This window comes from Camellia sinensis, chromosome 10 (assembly GCF_055761805.1).
Source record: "Camellia sinensis isolate YWXY chromosome 10, ASM5576180v1, whole genome shotgun sequence".
Classification (NCBI taxonomy): Eukaryota; Viridiplantae; Streptophyta; class Magnoliopsida; order Ericales; family Theaceae; genus Camellia; species Camellia sinensis.
Window position 1 is genome coordinate 123,029,553 of NC_138970.1, and position 18,473 is coordinate 123,048,025.

The following is an 18,473-nucleotide window of genomic DNA, read 5'->3' on the forward strand; positions in this document are numbered from 1 at the left end:
TTCTTTGACCTTCCAGTCTCCTTTTGCTTGAGACATAACTAGGTTCGAGTCCCCGATGACGTCTAACCTTTTTGTTCCTAGTTCCAGGGCAGCCTCCAAACCAGCGATACACGCCTCATACTGCTTGATCTGCTGAAAAGCGAATTGACATCGATCATCTCATTGAAATTTCTTTCCTTTCATCAGGAGACCAAAAAGTGGTTCACAAGTCAAGGTTAGTTTAGAAATAAACCGTCTTATGAATTGCACTTTACCCAAAAAGCCTCGCACATCCTTTTCAGTCCTTGGTGGTGGCATTTCTAGGATGGCCTTGATTTTGGAAGGATCTACCTCGATGCGCCTCTGTGTGATCAAGAAGCCCAACATTTTCCCTACTATTACGCCGAAAGTACACTTTTGTGGATTCAACCTCAGTCTATATTCTCTGATCCGTTGAAAGAATTTCTTTAAGGTGGTGTAGTGGCCCTCTCTTTCTTTGGACTTGACAATCATGTTGTCCACGTACACCTCGATCTTTTTGTGGATCATATCATGCAGAATAGTGGTTGCAGCCCGTTGATAGGTAGCATCGGCATTCTTCAGCCCAAATGGCATCACTCTGTAACAATAGGTTCCCCATGGCATAGTGAAGGCAGTTTTCTCTCTATCCTTGGGTGCCATCAAAATCTAGTTATACCTGAAAAATCCATCCATGAAGGAGAGCAATGCATGACCCATGCTGAAGTCCACCAATTCATCGATGTGCAGTAAGGGAAAGTCGTCCTTTGGACTGACTCTATTCAGATCTCTGAAGTCCACACACACCCGAATTTTGCCATTTTTCTTCGACATTGGGACGATGTTGACCAACCAAGTTGGATACTCAGATACTAGCAAGAAGCCTGTGTCTATCTGCTTGGTGATCTCTTCTTTAATCTTCAAAGCCCAATCCACGCGTATTCTCCACAACTTCTGTTTGACAGGTCGGGCGTCGGGGTCGAGAGGGATCCGATGCTGTACAATCTCAAGATCGATTCCAGGCATGTCTTCGTAGGATCACTCGAAAACATCTTTGAAATCTTTTAATAAAGTGACTAAGCGCTCGCGCTCCTCCGAAGACAACATGGACCCGATCTGGACCAAACGCGGATCCTTCTCAGTACCTACATTAAAAGCAATGATTTCATTAGCAAGGGTTTTGGCAAACCTCTCATCCTCCCAATTAATCAAAATTTTCAAAACTAGAGGAATTCCTTTCTCATTTTTTTCATTAAAATTTTGAAAGTCCTGATTAATGCAATAAACAAGTAGCGCAGAGAAATACTCGGAATCTGCAGTGGCATTCTCATTCACAAGGTCAAGCTCATCCAGTTCTTCAGTTACAACTGACTCAAAAGAAAAAGAACGGGACGACCTAAACAAGACCTTGGCATCTGGGTTATCACTTTTAAGAATATTGGACTTAGATTCAGAAGCACCGGAATTTGATTCCGACTCCACAGACTCTGTGGAATCAGATTCTAGCTCACTACCTAACTCAGAACTACAAGACAGGTAGCCCTTCTCCAGCTTCAAAATGAGGGATGGTGCGTTAGATGCATCCAAAATGCTGCTAGAAGGATTCACACCCGGTTGATCCCCGATCATGGATATGGCCAGGTTATCCCTCAAGCTCTCTAAGTCGATCGGAGGATCTGAAGGAAGACATGCCAATGCTGCTCCTACCAAGCTCGCCGTTGTCGAAATCATTTTCTGTGCTCCGTTCAGCTTCAACAGCAATTGGCTCAGCCTTTTCCTTTGTATCACTGTCTTGTAGCTGCAAGTCAAAGAAAATCTCAAAGCTAGGAACCTGCTGCTTTTTAGAATTAAACCAGGGTTCGGGGAAACTGCAGAATGGGAAGTCTTTACCCTCCCGAACAAAATGACCATTTAGAGTTCCCTAGATTGGTTTGTGCACAAGCTCATAGCATTTCTCAGTTTGCTTAGCTTTGGCTCTGCCGGCCCATCTTTTTTGTTTTGCTAATCCAATCCGCTTTGGTGGGCGTATAGCCAAGACCAAAGGTATGTGGGTTATGTGGCACATCGATCAATGCTGTGACGCCCTTCCGACCACTTCTTCCTAGCCCCATTCCTGGCACATGTTGGAGCTTGTTCATGAAATAGATTGACTGGGCACTGACATACAAACCCTCATTAGCTACCAAGATAGTTTGCACTACCTCTGGCGGAGGATGTATGGATGAATTCCTAAACACAATAGCCACCCCCTTTCTATGGGGGGTATTTTAGCATTTGGTGGATGGTAGAGGAGATAGTTTTTACTTGGTGTAGCCACGACCTCCCTAGCAGTAGATTGAAAGTGGCTGGCACATCCAGGACATGGAACTCAATATCCTGTTGGGTTGGGCCCACTTGAACTCTGACCTGTACTATGCCCATAACCTCTCTGCTTGTATTGTCATACGCTTGAATCACTTGGGCTATAGGAACAAAATCTGCTTGTTTTAGGTCGATGGCATATGTTGTACGAGATGGACATACGTTGATAGCTAACCTCGTATCGATTAGTACAATTGGTACCAATTTTTCTCTGTACTCCACTGATATGTATAGAGGTTTGTTGTGTGCTGACCCTTCCGGCGACAACTCCTTGTCTGAGAAGGTTAAAGTTGGTGCAGTGCCTCCGAAGAAGACTAATCCCACAAGCTGCTCAGGATTTGTGTCAATGGACAATTTGGCTTTGTTCATTGCTGATAGCACAACCTGTCGATGCACACGAGAAACCATAAGTAGACCCCAGATTGAAATATCGACTTGAATTTTCTTTAACTATTTCAGCACCGCTTCTTCTTCCAACTATTTATCCTTCTATTTCTCTACCTTTTTATCTTTCCCGGAGGCTTCAACTTGGCCAAAGTGCGGCGGCTTAAAGTACCGTCCACTTCTCATCATGTGGTCAACCTCTACAGAGTACTAGGTGTTGTCTGGCAAGTCTTCACACTAATCTTCATCGGTATGAGCCAAGAGCAGATCATCATCCTCCCACTATGCACCTTCGACAGCCGACAAACAATTGTCTGGCTTCGGGCTGATCATTTTCTCATCAGAAATATCCCCTGTAGGGTGTTGAGTTGTTCTAGCTTCCTGTTTGTTTTGATCCCTTTCTTTTTCAAACCACTTCAACCCGGCTTCTTGCTCTGTATCAGCGGTACTCACGGCGCCCGGTTCTTGAGCTAAATTCTTAATACCGATGCTCTCCGGCAGTTTCCCCTTGTCTTCAGCCATTCCGGCCACTGCAGCTATTCTTATTTCCTTTCTTTAGGTTTTGGTTGAATTTCCTCCTCTTTGTCAGGCTCATCATTAAGCCACCTGGAGTTGTCTGTTGACCTGTTTAGATCAAACCAGTCAATCTGCTCGTCCTCCTAATCCTGTTTGTTGTAGAACTGCATATTGTCTAAGTCTTCTTCCAGCTCCGCTAGATTATCCAGACCTTGGCTTAGACCATCCTCTCGAACCACATTGACCCCCACTGCTGTTGGCAATACCACTTTGGGCCTAGCTTGATCCACTGGCACAATGTAACAACATGGTTCATACTTTCCCTTAGATAAGTATGCAAAGCTCTCAGGCAATGGACTGACATTCTCCCCCAAGGCCAACTGCTCTTTTTTTGCCATTGTCACCACCACAGGTCAAGTTGTAAAATGGAAGTGTTCATCATGCACAAGTTTGTGCTTTCATGGATGAACACGGCTGGTTTGGGTAGGTAGGAAGGGGTAATGTATATGTTGGGTCATACGAGATGGCCAGTGTATGTATTAGATTTAGGTTCCGGGGTAGGGGAACGTGGTTGTGAACTGGAAGAGGGTTGGTGGTTACATTTGGCTTTTGGGGTGGTGCTATCACCTTGTTGTCAATGAGATCTTGAATCTCATGACGCAGCCTATAGCATTGGTCGGTGTCGTGACCGTGCTGCAAGTGAAAAGCACAGTATTTAGCCGGGTTGTGTTTAGGTGGGAGAGGATCAGGTAGTGGGTGTTGTTCTAACGGCTTAAGGTGCCCTTTTTTAATTAGCACCCTCAGGGCTTGGGATAAAGGCATATATAGTGGGGTAAAGACCCTTTGAGATTGGGCTTGGTTGTTTGAGGTTTGTGGATTTGTACTGGCGAATGGGTTGGCAGTCTTGGCTGTAGTGGTAACGACATTCACATCAAATGGCCGTACAGTTGTGTTTCCACATGTGGTTGCATTGGAACTGCGTGTGAAAGGCCTCTTAGGCCACTCATTTTCATCGGTTATCAACCCTTGTTTCATTACATCTTCGATTTGAACCCTTATCTCATGGAGCTCAGTGAATGTGAACAATGGCAAGACAATCATCTTCTGCAATAATTTCCCTTGCAGATTGCGAACCACTATCCTAATTTGATCTTTCTCGGATGGCCTGGTAGTCATCATCGAAGCCTTGGCTCTCCACTAGGTCACAAAGTCCAAGAAACCCTCTTTTGGCTCTTGACGGGTTGCCTTAAGATCACGAGTTGTGACCTCGATCTGGGTATTGTAGGAGTATTGTGCGATGAAGGCCTCATCCATTTCCTCCCAGCTTCATTTCACAGAGTCTTCCAGCTTTGAATACCAGATAGCTGCTATCCTTGACAAGGTTTGGCCGAAAAATGACAGCTTTTGAAGTCTAGTGAGGCCCATTGGCCGCATGATGTCTGAGAATAACCGCAGATGGACCATGGGATCCCCAGAGCCAGCGAACCGGTCTATGTGTGTCATCTTGAATCTATCTGGCAAAGTTACTGCGGAGTCAGTGTATCCATCTTCGATGTCAGGGATTGAGTTCATACCGTGTGCCTATTTGAGAAGCTTTTCTAGCTTGTTGACCTTCAGCGTAGTGGGGTCAACCTCGAATTAAAACGACGCCTCAGTTTGGTACACTGGTGCCTTGGAGGCTTGCTGTGGGATCAGGTCTACTGGAGTGGCCAGATTCTCCTGGACATTAGTAATGATTCTGGGTGCTGACCCATTGGAGGTGCGTGGGAAGTAGAAGCCGCTGCTTGTTATGGTTGCTGTTGCTGGAGCCTATTTATCACCTTAGCTTGATGGGCTGTAACTTCAGCTTGGTGGGTAGTATCTTGCTGCATAGTTTCAATGGGTTACTGGAGATGATGAAGCAAGTCTTCCATGCTAACCGGAGGATGTTGAGCCATCGGAACTGGCGAATAATCTCTTACTGGAGTGGAAATAGAAGACTGAGCCTGATCAGGCGCAGGTGAAGTAAAAGGTGACTGCTGGACTGGTGAATTATGCCTAACCCTTCTTTGTCTCGTAACCGGTGGGAGTGAAACAAACACTGGTTGTCCACTAAAGAGATCCTCGGATCTGTAAAGTCTTCTTGCACGGGTCTAGAGTGCTTGGGGGGGGTAAAAGAATTGTCCAAAGCAATTGTGATACACTACCTTGCAAAAAGAAATAAAGCAAAAAGAAAGCGAAAAATCAAAAATCGCATAGCACCTCAGCTTAGATGTGAAGAAGGCACAGTTGTAATCATAAGTTGCAGAATTGCACTCAACACTGATTTCTGCCCCCAAATCTAATACCCAAACTTACAACTAATACGTATATTCCTGTAGAGTTTCACTCTAAAAGCATATACCAGTTAAGTGAGAGCGAAAACACCCCTATGATGGGGTAAGGTTACCCTGTCCTAGTTTGTTAGGAACTAGGGTTAGCTATTCAAGCAAAGTGTTTCATGCAATCCTAAATTCGGGTGAGCAACCTGTCCTAGTTTGGAACAGTCTTTACGGCTTTTGATATACAACTAGGCCGAATGGTCAAAAAGGGTACCTCAGTAAGACTACCTAATATACCTCACACACCTAACACCGAGAAGTGAAAGGAGGATCAAATGGTACAGCGGTAGTCCAGATCCAAGGGTTGTGTTCCCATTGAGGCAGAGCCCGCAACCGGTCAGCGGTAGTCCAGATCAATGGTCAGCCGTTTGGCAAGCTTTTCCAAGCAAGCCTTCGGCAAACTATCCAGGAATAGTAGATGGAAAACACAGTGACTTAGGCGCACCAATGCAAATACAAATGCAAATGCAAAGAAACACACAAGTGTAGATAAAAATATCATATCATGAGTTTGAGTTAAGTTCTCTAAATCCCCAGTAGAGTCACCAAAAATTGTAGCTCTACTTTTTCAGGCCCCCTTTCAGAAGGTTTGAAAGAAAGCCCTACAGTTCGGACTCTGGCGGTTCTGAATCTAATCTCACAAGTGCAATGTGAAATCGATAAACATCAAAGAGTCCAAATGTGGCAAATCTTTCGAAAAATTGATTTTTGGATCAAAAATGCCAAAATTGGATTGCTTTGCCAGATATAGAGTCGCCACCTAACTATCTTATTTTGGAAAAATTTAGGAAACCCATGACTCATGCCAAAGGCCACATGTCTGTCATCACCAAGGTTGTCTCGGCTCGAGAACTTAGGTATGAGAGGGGAAGGTCATGAATTGAGCACTCCCACTCGCCCGATCAAAGATCGGCCTCTACTAATCATGATATGAATTTTATCAACATTATGCGTTCTTATTCCGGTTATTAAGCTAGCATTACTACGTGATGCGCACAAGTAAGTATGGACTTGTTTGTCTGAATTGGAACAGTTCAATTCATGTTTGTTTTGTAAAAAAGGTTTGAATTTGCCACCTCAAGTAGGCTTAAAAATTGCGAATTTGCTACTCAACAAAGTGGGCTTAAAGTTGTGAATTTGCAACTAGACATATTGGGCTTAAACGTACATTCGTTGAATCATTCCAATTCAAACAACAGGCCTTCATCCATAGGCACTCAAACAGTTTAACAATTAAGCACTTAGCCTCATGGCAAGCATGCTACTCATGGCAATCACTCACACTCATGTAAATATGCTAAAACATTAAAAACTCACCTAGTACTCCAAGCCAAAAAGATATGAGTTAGAAAAATATGCATAATTCCTTACTATGTCAAATGTCTAATGCAACACATGCAATATGCAATTAATAGGCTCGGCTACTAATGTGGCATATGAATTAATTTAAGACATGTGGTCTAAGCACATATTCAAAGAAGTATTGAAATGACGATGCAGTTTGAATGATGCGCCGAGCCTCGGTGCATGCAATACAAATGAACAGATGTAAGCATAAGGCATGCTAATTGAAACATGTCCCTAATCTAACCATCAAAAGCTAGTAAATAAAAAGGAGAAAGACGTGGGGTTGGAAGACATACACATTATTACATTACGCTCTCACGGAGGAGAGTCTGAATGAATAAGCTAGCTATGCTAATTAGGCTAATTAAGCTAACTATTACAAACCAAATGAAATAAATAGCTAAATTAATTAAGTAATTATTACAACAATTAACTAGCTAGTAAGCTAATTAAATTAAATTACAACACAAATGCAAGTAAGCTATGTAATTAAAGTATTTAACTATTTTGCCACTAATCCGCCCCAAGAAATGGAAGATGTGCATGCGCATGCTCGGATATCACCCGAAAAGACCTCCTTTTTGCTCCCGAAAGCATCTATTTGCAGAGTTGAACATTTTCAGAACCATTATGCTCCACCTTACCAACTCCCTATGGAGATTTGCGTCAGCAGCCAGCCGACCACTGGTAAAGACTACAGGCCACCTGCCGGCCGTGGAAGTTGCCTGTCGGCAATCAATGGTGCTCTGCAGGCCACTGATGCACTGGTTCATCTTGCTGCAACAGAGGACAAATAGAGCAAAAAGAGGGTATTCTCACAGATTGTTTGCACAACTCACCTCTCCTTTTCATGAGCAAATCCAAAGAAAGGCGATCTTAATCCACAAACCACCAATTTAAGCAATTTCATTGCATGATGGCTTATGATTCAAGATGTGCAAGCTCAATAAATGCAAAACAAGACACATAAAACCATCACCATATCATGCATGATCGAGGGTAATGGAGACCTAGGAAAGTTGACACATTTCATCACTTTGAGTATGAAATGTCCCAACTTTCCTTGTGTTCAATTAACGTCTGATTGAACATAACAAGGTATTATCTTGCTCACTTTTAGTCCCAGGTTTTAGTTATTCATTTTACTTTACCAACCATCCATTAATTCAATTAAGTCCAAAAGGTGAGTTAAAGTCCTTTGATGGAAAGAAGGTTCAAAACACAAGTTGCTTTGGGTATGAAGAAGACTCATACCGTTGGTAATGAACCCCCTAATGGATTAAACCATTAAGTATGAAACTTAAATTTCACACTTAGGCAAACAAGTGACTTGAAACCACTTTTAAAGAAAAATTAAAAGCTAAGAAAGGAGGGAGGTTACAGAGATTATACTTGTTAAAATTAAGTATAAAAAGCCCAAAATAAGTACTATTAACTCAAACAAGTGGTGTCTAATGGTCTAAATCACCAAGCTTGTGAGGACTATTACACTACAAGCATGCAAAACAAGACTGAAATGACTTAACCAACCTAAAACAAAGTTAAAACAGTCTAAATCAGAGGCTAAAGTATGCTGGAATAAAGCTACAACAAGCTGTAGACGTCCCCGAACGCCCCGGGAGGGTGAGTCCCGTTCTGTTCATTTGGGGTCACTATAGCTCAGGACTCTCAAATTGTTACGGTTCTAAATCTGAACCAAAGAGTCCAAATCCGGCAAATCGTTTTGAGAAAACAGATTTTTTTGAAAGAAATGCCAAACATGGACTGCTTTGCCAGATACAGAGTCGCCACCTAAATATTTTATTTTGGGAAATTTAGGAAACCCTGACTCGTTGCTTAAGGCCACGTGTCCGTCATCACCAAAGTTGCCTCGGCTCGAGAACTTGGGTACGATTGGGGAAGGTCACTTCGTGAGCACCCCCGCTCGCCCGATCAAAGATCGGCCTCTACTAACCATGATATCAATTTTTGAAAACATTATGTGTTCTTATTCCGGTTATTAGCCTAGATTACTATGTGATGCGCACAGCATACAAGTATAGACTGGATCGTCTGAATTGGAACAAAACATTTCATGTTTGTTTGTTTGAAAATGGTTTGATGGTGCTACCCGCAAGTAGGCTAAGACGTGGATTTGCCACCCTCGGGTGGGCTTAGGAAAACATGATTTTGCCACTATCTAGTGGGCTTAAAACACACAGTGAATGAATTGTTCCAATTCAAATAACCCAACCTTCACCCACAGGCATTCATGCAGTTTATATCACATAAGCAAATAGTCTCATGGTAAGCATGCTATCATGGCAGTCACTCACACGCATGCAAGGATGCTAAAGCATAAAACTCACCGAGTACTCCAAGCCAAAACAAAAGCTAATTAGAAATCCATGTATGATCCTAATTATACAGAAATGCCTAATGCAACACATGCAAAAATGCAACTATAGCAGGCTCGGCTATTCTAAACATGGCATATGAAATGCTACAACTAACATGTATTCAATTTGGAATTGAAAGTACAATGCAGTTAGTATGATGCGCCGAGCCCGGTGCATGCGAAACAGATGAATGATGCAAACATGCTGTCATACTGTATGCTAATTGAAATATGTCCTAATCTAACCATCATAAGCGGATAAATAAAAGGGAGAAAGACGTGGGGTTGGAAGACATACAACACACACACACACTTATTACAGTTGTGCCCTCGCGCAGAGGGTCCGAATAAATATACAGTCCCAAATAAAAGAATAGCACAGTCCAAGTAAATATTACAGTCCAAATATGTGCAAATTCCTAATTAATTAACAAATTAACTTAGAAAATAAATAAACTGGCATGCAAGCCAGGGACTGCCTTGATTCCATTCCGGATGATGAATGATGCATGCCCGGGTTGCCTTTGCTCGAAAATCCATGACGATGCCCCAATTAGCCTCTGTTTGCACCTGTTCTTGAAATGCGTGCCAAGCCTCGGAAGACCGCTTATTCTTGATTTGCTGCAACAGAGAGCAGGAAATGGGCATAGCAATGTATTTTCACAAATGTATGCATGCCTCGATCCTCGTGCCACCAATCACGCATCTCGATGCATGATAGCTGAGGAGTCGAATTGCACAATTTAATATGAAATGAATGCACATGAAAACACAACAAGACCTAACTCCATCATGGATGATCCGGAGTGTCGGTGACTAGGGAATTGAGACACGTTCCGTCACTCGGAGTACGAAATGCACCTCGTTTCCCGTGCCCGGGCTAACTCCTATCCCGAACACGATGCAATATGCATGACATGCATGAAATGCAACTAAGATACAATCCTAACATACACAATGTTATGGAATGGCATATACGCTGCACGAGGTAATATACAACCGAGCATACGCAATGCTATGGATGAAATGGCATACGCAATGCAATAATGGGCTTACACCAACATGAGAGAGCCTCAGTCACACTCACATAGGAGGCCATCAGATGAAAACAAGACAACTCGAAATGCGTACACGCGTGCACGCAAACCGAGGACCGACCCTCAGGCACCGAAATGCCACTCTAATGAGACATGGAAAAGACATGGAATATGATATGCAAATATGCAAAAATCAGTAGCAAAATGAGGGGGAAAACAGCCTCGAAACAAGGCAAAATGACACCCGATGCATGGAATTTCTCCCGAAATGCGAAACTAGGTACATGAAATGGCTTACAGCTATACAAAGCATGCATAATTGGTACATGGAATGAAATGACAGAAGCAAGGCAGCCCCAAAATAATAATTTTTACAGTTCAAAGCATGGCCAAACAGCAAACACAAATAGGGCAAAACTAGCATGCAAAAATGGCCCTAAATGTGAGATTAAGAAGCAACTCACAGTTTCTGGCCCCAAACAGATTTGGACCCTTCAAAAATGTTGAAGAGGGGTCCAAAATATGGCATTTTACAGTTGATGGCCAGACCCAAAACAGTATGCATACAAGCCAAAAATACTATGCAAAATATGGCCAAAAAGAGAGATATAACACAAAGTATACAAAAAATTCATCAAACAGCCAAAGACCCTAATGAAACATGAAGAGGAGGCCAAAATAAGACTGTTTTCAGTTCTGAAAAGAGCCTAAAAACAGAAGCGAAATAGGCTAATAAATCATGCAAAAATAGGGACCAAAGAGGGGTATAATGACAAGTGGCACATGGAGGTCCCAAACAGTGATGAGCCCTTCTTCAATGTTGAAGAAGGGCTCAAAATAAGCCTATCTACAGTTTACATCATGCTCCAAAACAGATTATACATATGCCAAAAATACTTCACAAGAAAATGGCATACAAGAGGGATAATGAAGCAAGTGTATCAAGGAGGCCTCAAACAGTGAGAGAACCTTAATGAAACATGAAAAATGGCTCAAAATAAGCTTAACTTCAGTTAGGGTCGGAGCCCAAAACAACAAGAAAATATGATTTAGAAAGCATACAAAATGAGCTCAAAAAGAGGGAAAATGGTGCTTACCCTTGAAGACCAATTCTTTGACAACTCTTGGCTTGAGTTTTGTGGTTCCTTAGCTCTGGAAATTAGCTTCTAGCTGCTGGAATGGAAGATGGGGATGTGGTGCTATGAGGTGTAGTGCAAAATGGTGTAGGGTTTGAAGGATTGGAGCTTGGAAGAGAGGGAGAAGAAGGTGTATGTATGCAAGGCTCTTAGGTAATTTTTCCAACCCCTAAAACCAGAGTTGGAGGCTGGTTATATAGGCAAAAAGAGGGGGAAAATGGGGCGAAAAAATGGAGGGAAAATGAGTCAAGTTTCCCTCCAAAAAAATGCACCCCCGGATACACAATCTGGGGGGAAAAGAGATGCATATTTGGAATGTGCCTGTAGCAAGGAGCATGGCCGGCCAGTTTTCCAAGTTGCAGGTGGCCGGCCGGCCACCTCCTGTGGCCAGCCGGCCAAGGGTCAAAAGGGTCAATCAACATTAGTAGCCGACCATATGATATTGGTGGCCTCCCATGTGTGCACAACACAACCATGTGGTCAAAAACTGGAGAAAGTGAACCAGGAGAGAGAAAAGGCCATTTTTAAGAGGGGTTCAAAAGGGTCAAACATAATTAGTGGCCGGCCATATGATATTGGTGGCCTCCCAGGTGTGTACAACACAAATATGGGGTTAAAAGTTCCAGAAAATGGCCCAAGGTTGTTCAACATTGGCTTGGAAGTGAGAACAACGGGTGTTGGAGGGCGCCGGAGGAATATAACTGGTTGCTGAAACAATTGCTGGCCTCCCACCCTTCTACGGCCTTCCTGGTGATGAAACAGAGGTACCTGCCAAAAATGAACAAAAACCGATGTAAAACGAATGTTCAGGGGCCAGAACGCGCAGCTCGGGGCCCCGAAACTGCCTGTTAAGCACCGAAAGTGGCATTCGACCACGAAGTGGGTCTCTCAGACCTCAGTGTCCCTCAAAAGGGAGTAAATAGGATGCACGCCAAAAACTGGAGCAATCGGAGATAGTTAGGCGGTCCCGAACCGAGCCACACGGCCTGACGGCTCCGAAAAACCGGGAACCGGGCTCCGAAATGGGCAAAATGGCCTACAGCCACAAAATGTAGCCCACGGCCACTGAGAGATGGTCTACGGGACCTCTCCCTCCCCTCAAGAAAAGAAACAGAGAAAATCAAGTCTGGTTCGCAAACCGAGGCAAGGCACAGAAGAGGGTTTGAAAATCCGGAGGCAGGGCTCACGGCCGCGACTCTGAGACTTCTGAACGAGTGCAAAATACAACATCACCGAGCACTCAATCGGTGATGTCTGAGTCTTAAGGTTGGTTAAAAATGGGGTGTCTACACAATCTAGAAAAATAAGCTAAAGCATGGCACCAATTAGGCTAACAAATAAGACACCATGAGGGGAGGCTAACCCTTCCAAATTTAGATTTCAAAAGTGTTTTTCACTATTGAAAATACTCTGAAATTCAGTGTTTAACGGCCCAAAAAAAAGATGGTTTGAAAATGGGAAACAAAGGTGAAATGACCTTAATAACAAGAAATGAAGAGGGATGAACCACTCCTTAACCTTAAATGGCCAAAAACACCAATTTTAGCCCATAAAAATAGAGTTTTTTACGGCTCAAAAACAGCCCAAAATAGTGAAAAAAAGATAGGAATACAAGTATGCAAAGCAAGCTAACAAAGCTAGTATTATACCTCTTGAAGAAAAGAGTGATTCCAAGTAACAATTCCAAGCAAATACACCTTCTACAGCTCAAACCAAGCTCAAGAACACCACAGCTCAGAGATGAGAGGATTTGGTTAAGGGTGTATAGGCAAGAGTGTAGGAATTGTAGGCAAAAGTGTAAAGAATTTGTAGAGAGAGAGGAAAATTTTTGAGTCTAAAATTTTCTAACCTCAAAACATGAGAGATGAGTTCCCTATATATAGAAAATATGATATCTATACAAGGAGATCTAGCCCTCCACGTGTGGACAGATGCAAGCATTTGTGCAAATAGCTGGCATAAAATATTTGTAGAAAACACTAGTGGTCGGTTGACCATCAGTGATGGCCGGTAAGGCATTATTGGTGGCTGGCAAGGCTCATCAATGACCGACAGACCAGAAATTAGGACCGGTAGCCTCTAGGGATGGCTGACAGGCCATCAGAGGTTGTAGGCTGGAAAGATAAAGGCCTGGTCCAAAAATGAGACAAAATAGATGTAGGGTTTGAAAGGCTCAAAGCTATGGCATTCTGTTGAGAACTTCGAGCACTCGGCGGGCAAATAGACTCATCATCGAGTGTACCTACAAGGACATCCAAGTTGTAAGGGCTGTAAAAAATGGGGTGTCTACAATATATATTGATTGATTTGGGTGTTACACATTCATTTGTATCTACTAAATTTGTCAAGAAGTTAAATAGAGAATTGGAACCCTTTGGTTATTTATTATCCGTCTCTACTCCTTCGGGAAGAACTATGATTGTTGCATTAATTTATAGAGTATGTGTTGTTATGATTGAGAATGTTAAATTATTAGTTGATCTGATTCTATTGAACATGACTCATTTGGATATTATCTTGGGATTGGATTGTTAGTAACAAATCATGCATCCATTAATTGTGTTTCTAAAAGTGTCAATTTTAAACAACTGAACCAAGCCAAGTTTACATTTCAGGGTAAAGGAGTAGTATCTGTCAGGGTTATTTGTGTAGTGTACTAAGTAATCTGAATGGAAATGTTGAATTGCATGATATCTCAGTTATTAATGAATTTCTTGATGTTTTTTCAAATGATATGCTTTACCATTTGGTTGATAGAGAGATATAATTTATTGTTGATGTTATACTAGGAACACAACCTATTTCCAAAACACCTTATTTGAGGAAATTTGACTAGATGATGCCACGTGTTGTAGTAGTGGGTATTAGTCTATTACCAGTGGAGAAACCCATATCATTGCCATATCTTGTCTTGAAGAGAGAGAAGCTTTAGGAAGATGAAGGAGAAGTTCTTGGGGGAAAGCTAGATTCCAAGCTTGATTATTAGACTTTGAATCGTTTGGTTTGTGTTTTGAAGTTTATAACGACTTGGGATAGTGTGGACTTGACTTTCTTCGCGCCCCCTTTCGGAGAGCATCGAATTGGTCCTACAGTTCAGACTCCTATCACGGTTCTGAATCTAATCTCACAAAGTGCAATGTGAGACTGATAAACACCAAAGTGTCCAATTTGGCAAATCATTTTGGAAAATCGATTTTGAATCAAATAATGCCAAAATTGGACTACTTTGCCAGATTACAGAGTTGCCACCTAAATATTTTATTTTTGGAAAATTTAGGAAACCCTAACTCATGCCAAAGGCCACGTGTCCGTCATCACCAAAGTTGCCTCGGCTCGGGAACTTGGGTACGAGAAGGGAAGGTCCTGAAATGAGCACCCCCGCTGGGCCGATCAAAGATCGGCCTCTACTAAGCATGATATGTTGTTTTATAAACCTCATGTGTTCTTATCCGGATTATTAGCTAACATTATTATGTGACGCACACAAGCAAGTATAGACTAAAATCGCAAGAATTGGAACAAAACAACTCATGTTTGCTTTTGAAAATGGTTTGAATTTGCCACCCTCAAGTGGGCTAAAGTACGGATTTGCCACCGTCAAGTGGACTTCAAACATGATTTGTCACTTCACAAAGTGGGCTTAAAACGCACAATTATCGAATTGTTCCAATTCAAACAACAAAACCTTCATCCATAGACATTCATGCAGTTAATCGTTTAAGTAAATAGCCTAATGGTAAGCATGCGAAACATGCCAACACTCACACTCATGCAATTATGCTAAAGCGTAAAACTTACAGTGTACTCCAAGTCAAAACAAAAGCTAATTAGAAACATGCATGATCCTAACTATGCTAAAATGCCTAATGCAACACATGCAATAATGCAATTAATAGGCTCAGCTATCTAAGATGGCATATGAATGCAACTTGATAACATGCTGTGAAACACGTATTCAAATAGGTGTATTGAAATTGCGATGCAGTTTGAATGATGCGCCGAGCCTTGGTGCATGCAAACAAATGAATGATGCACGCATGTGACCATAAGGTATGCTAATCGAAGTATGCCCTAATCTAACCATCGAAAGTGGTTAAATAAAAGGGAGAAAGATGTGGGGTTGGAAGACATGCACATACGCACGCACGCTTATTACAACATTGTGCCCTCGCGAAGGAGGGTCCGAATGAATAAGAGCTAAGCTAATCTAAGCTAAGCTAAGCAAACTAATCTAATTAAGCTAATTAGACTAATTATTACACAACAAAACGAATAACTAGTAAACTACTTACTAATTATTACAACACTTAACTAATTAGTACACTAATTAATTAAATTACAACACCAATGAATACTAACTAAACATGCAAAACAAATGTTAAAACTACATTGCTTCAGCTCAGCCTCGGGAAGTGGAGGATGCATGCATGTGGTTTTTCGCCTCGAAAAGCCTTCCGGTTTGCTCTTGAGAGGCTCTGTTTACAGGGTTGCTTCAAGAACTTTCTGCTCCACCTTACCAATTCCATGTCAAGGAATGCACCACTGGCCTGCCGGCCACCTGCTGGCCAAAGATGAAGCACTGCCTGCCATTGGTGTGCTGAGTCAGCAAACTGCAACAGAGCACAAACAGAGGAAAATTGAGGGTTTTCCAAGGATGTGTTTGTACTGTGCCTCTCCTTATCATCTCAAAACATCAAAGGAGTGGCACTCTCGGATCCAAAACCATCAATCAAGCATTTTTAATGCATGATGGCCAAAGGACCAAGCATGTACAAGCTTCATGAATGCACACTTAAGACTCAAATGGCAACCATCTTATCATGCATGATTAAGGGTAACGACAACCAAAAAATGTGATACGTTTCATCACTTTGAGTATGAAACGCCCCACATTTCTTGTGGTTGGATTAACGTCAGATCCAATCACATGCAATGCAACACAAATGCTTATCTTGCTCATGTTTTACTTGGTTCATTTTGTTTACACATTTTAAATTACCGATTAATCCTTTAACCGATTAAGTCCAACGTGAAAGTCCTCTAATTGGAGAGGGTGAACCAAAGGATGGTTTAAGACATGAGAGAGCTCATGCCTTTAGCTAGGAGGAACCCTCAAAAGAGAGTGAAAGCCATTGAGCACAAGCTCTATCTCAAGCTTAAACACAATCATAAGGTTTACCAACCCTCAAAACAAATGGAAAAGTGAAAAATGAGGGAGGTTACAGACTTTTAGTGCTGAAATGGCATGCTCAAGACACTAAATCATGCAAGCAACATATGCACAACATGATAAAAAAGCCAAAAGCATAAAACTAGTGAAGAGCACTACACTAGAGGTATGCAATATCAAGCTCAAATGATCAAACTAGCTCAAAATAGAGCTAAGACATGCCAAAACAGTGGCTAAAACATGCTGAGAATAAAGCATAAAAGGAAAGAAAAACATGCTTGCGTGTTGGCTCACAAACAAGGCACAAAGCACAACTCTCAAAAGCAATGAAAGAGTGGAATATGTGAGAATGTGACAGAGATATATGCACTGAAATCATGTGTAAAATGATGCTACATCATGCAAACATCTCAAGCAAAGCATGTTAGAGGCCTTAAAACTAAAAGCTAGTAAAGGCTTTTACACAACAACCATGCAAAGCAAGCCTCAAAGGACCAAGACCACTCAAAATAGACTTAAAGCACGGCAAAACATTAGCAAAAATATGCTGGAGTTAAGCTAACACAAGCTAGAATAATAGGCTAAATCAACAAATATGCTAGGCTAGTAAGCATGATTGCACTACAAGTACAAAAAGCAAGCAAGAAGTGTTCCAACCAAACAAAAACAGAGTTGAAGCATGTCAAAACAAAGCTAAAAATGTACTGGAGTTAAGCTACAAAAAGGTAGAAAAACATGCTCACATCTTAGGCCATTTACACATGCAAACAAGATATAAGGAGGGGAGGCCACCCCCTCCTATTTTGGACCTCAAAACCAAGTTTTTGCCACTAAAATTCCCTTGAAATTTAGTGGTTAAAAGGCCAAGAAAAGGTTGTTTTAAAAGCTTTGAAAGATGGCTCAAAAGGCTTTTCAAGCCAAAGAGCAAAGGGAGGAAACCATCCCTTAACTAAACAAGACTCAAACCACTATTTTAAAGCCTTAAAAATAGAGTTTTTTAGAGGTTAAAACCAGCCTCAAAGTAGTGTAAAAAGATGGCCAATCACTTAACTAAAACAAAGCTTAAAAGGGATAAGTCCTTACCCTTGAAGCACAACAACAAAACAACTGAAATTCTAAGCCAAAACCAAGCTTAAGAGCTCAAACCAAGCCTCAAAGAACCTCAGCTCCAAGGTGAAGGTGTTTGGTCAAGGTTCTTAGAACAAATGTGTAGAGAATTCCCACTTTCAAGCACAAAATATGGAGAGAGAGGATTCTAGAGAGAGAGAGAGAGAGAGAAATTTTGCTCACAAAATTTTGTAACCCCCTACATGCAAGAGGATGGCTTCTATATATAGACGATACAAAATCCTCTTAAAAAGATCCAACCATCCACATGCAAGCAGATGCTCCAATCTGTGCAACAACTGGCAAAAAAATATCTGAAAATATTTACTGATGTGCTGGTGGCCCGCAGGGGCTCATCAATGGCTGGCAGGCCAAAGTCCATGGCCGACAGTACCCAAAAGTGGCCGGCAGTGCACCAAAAAAAGCATGCTGAAAGGACCAACGCATGGTCCAAAAATGAGGCAGAATTGATGCAGGGTTTGGAAAGCTCAAACTTGTAGCATTCTGCTGTGGAATTCGAGTGCTCAACGAGCAATCCAACTTGTCACTGGATGTACCTGCAAGAACATCCAAGTCTTGAGGACGGTCAAAAATGAGGTGTCTACAGATAGATCTGACCCTCTCATGTTCTTGGATCCACAATCCAATACTCTTTATCGTTGTCTATAATCCTTGTAGACT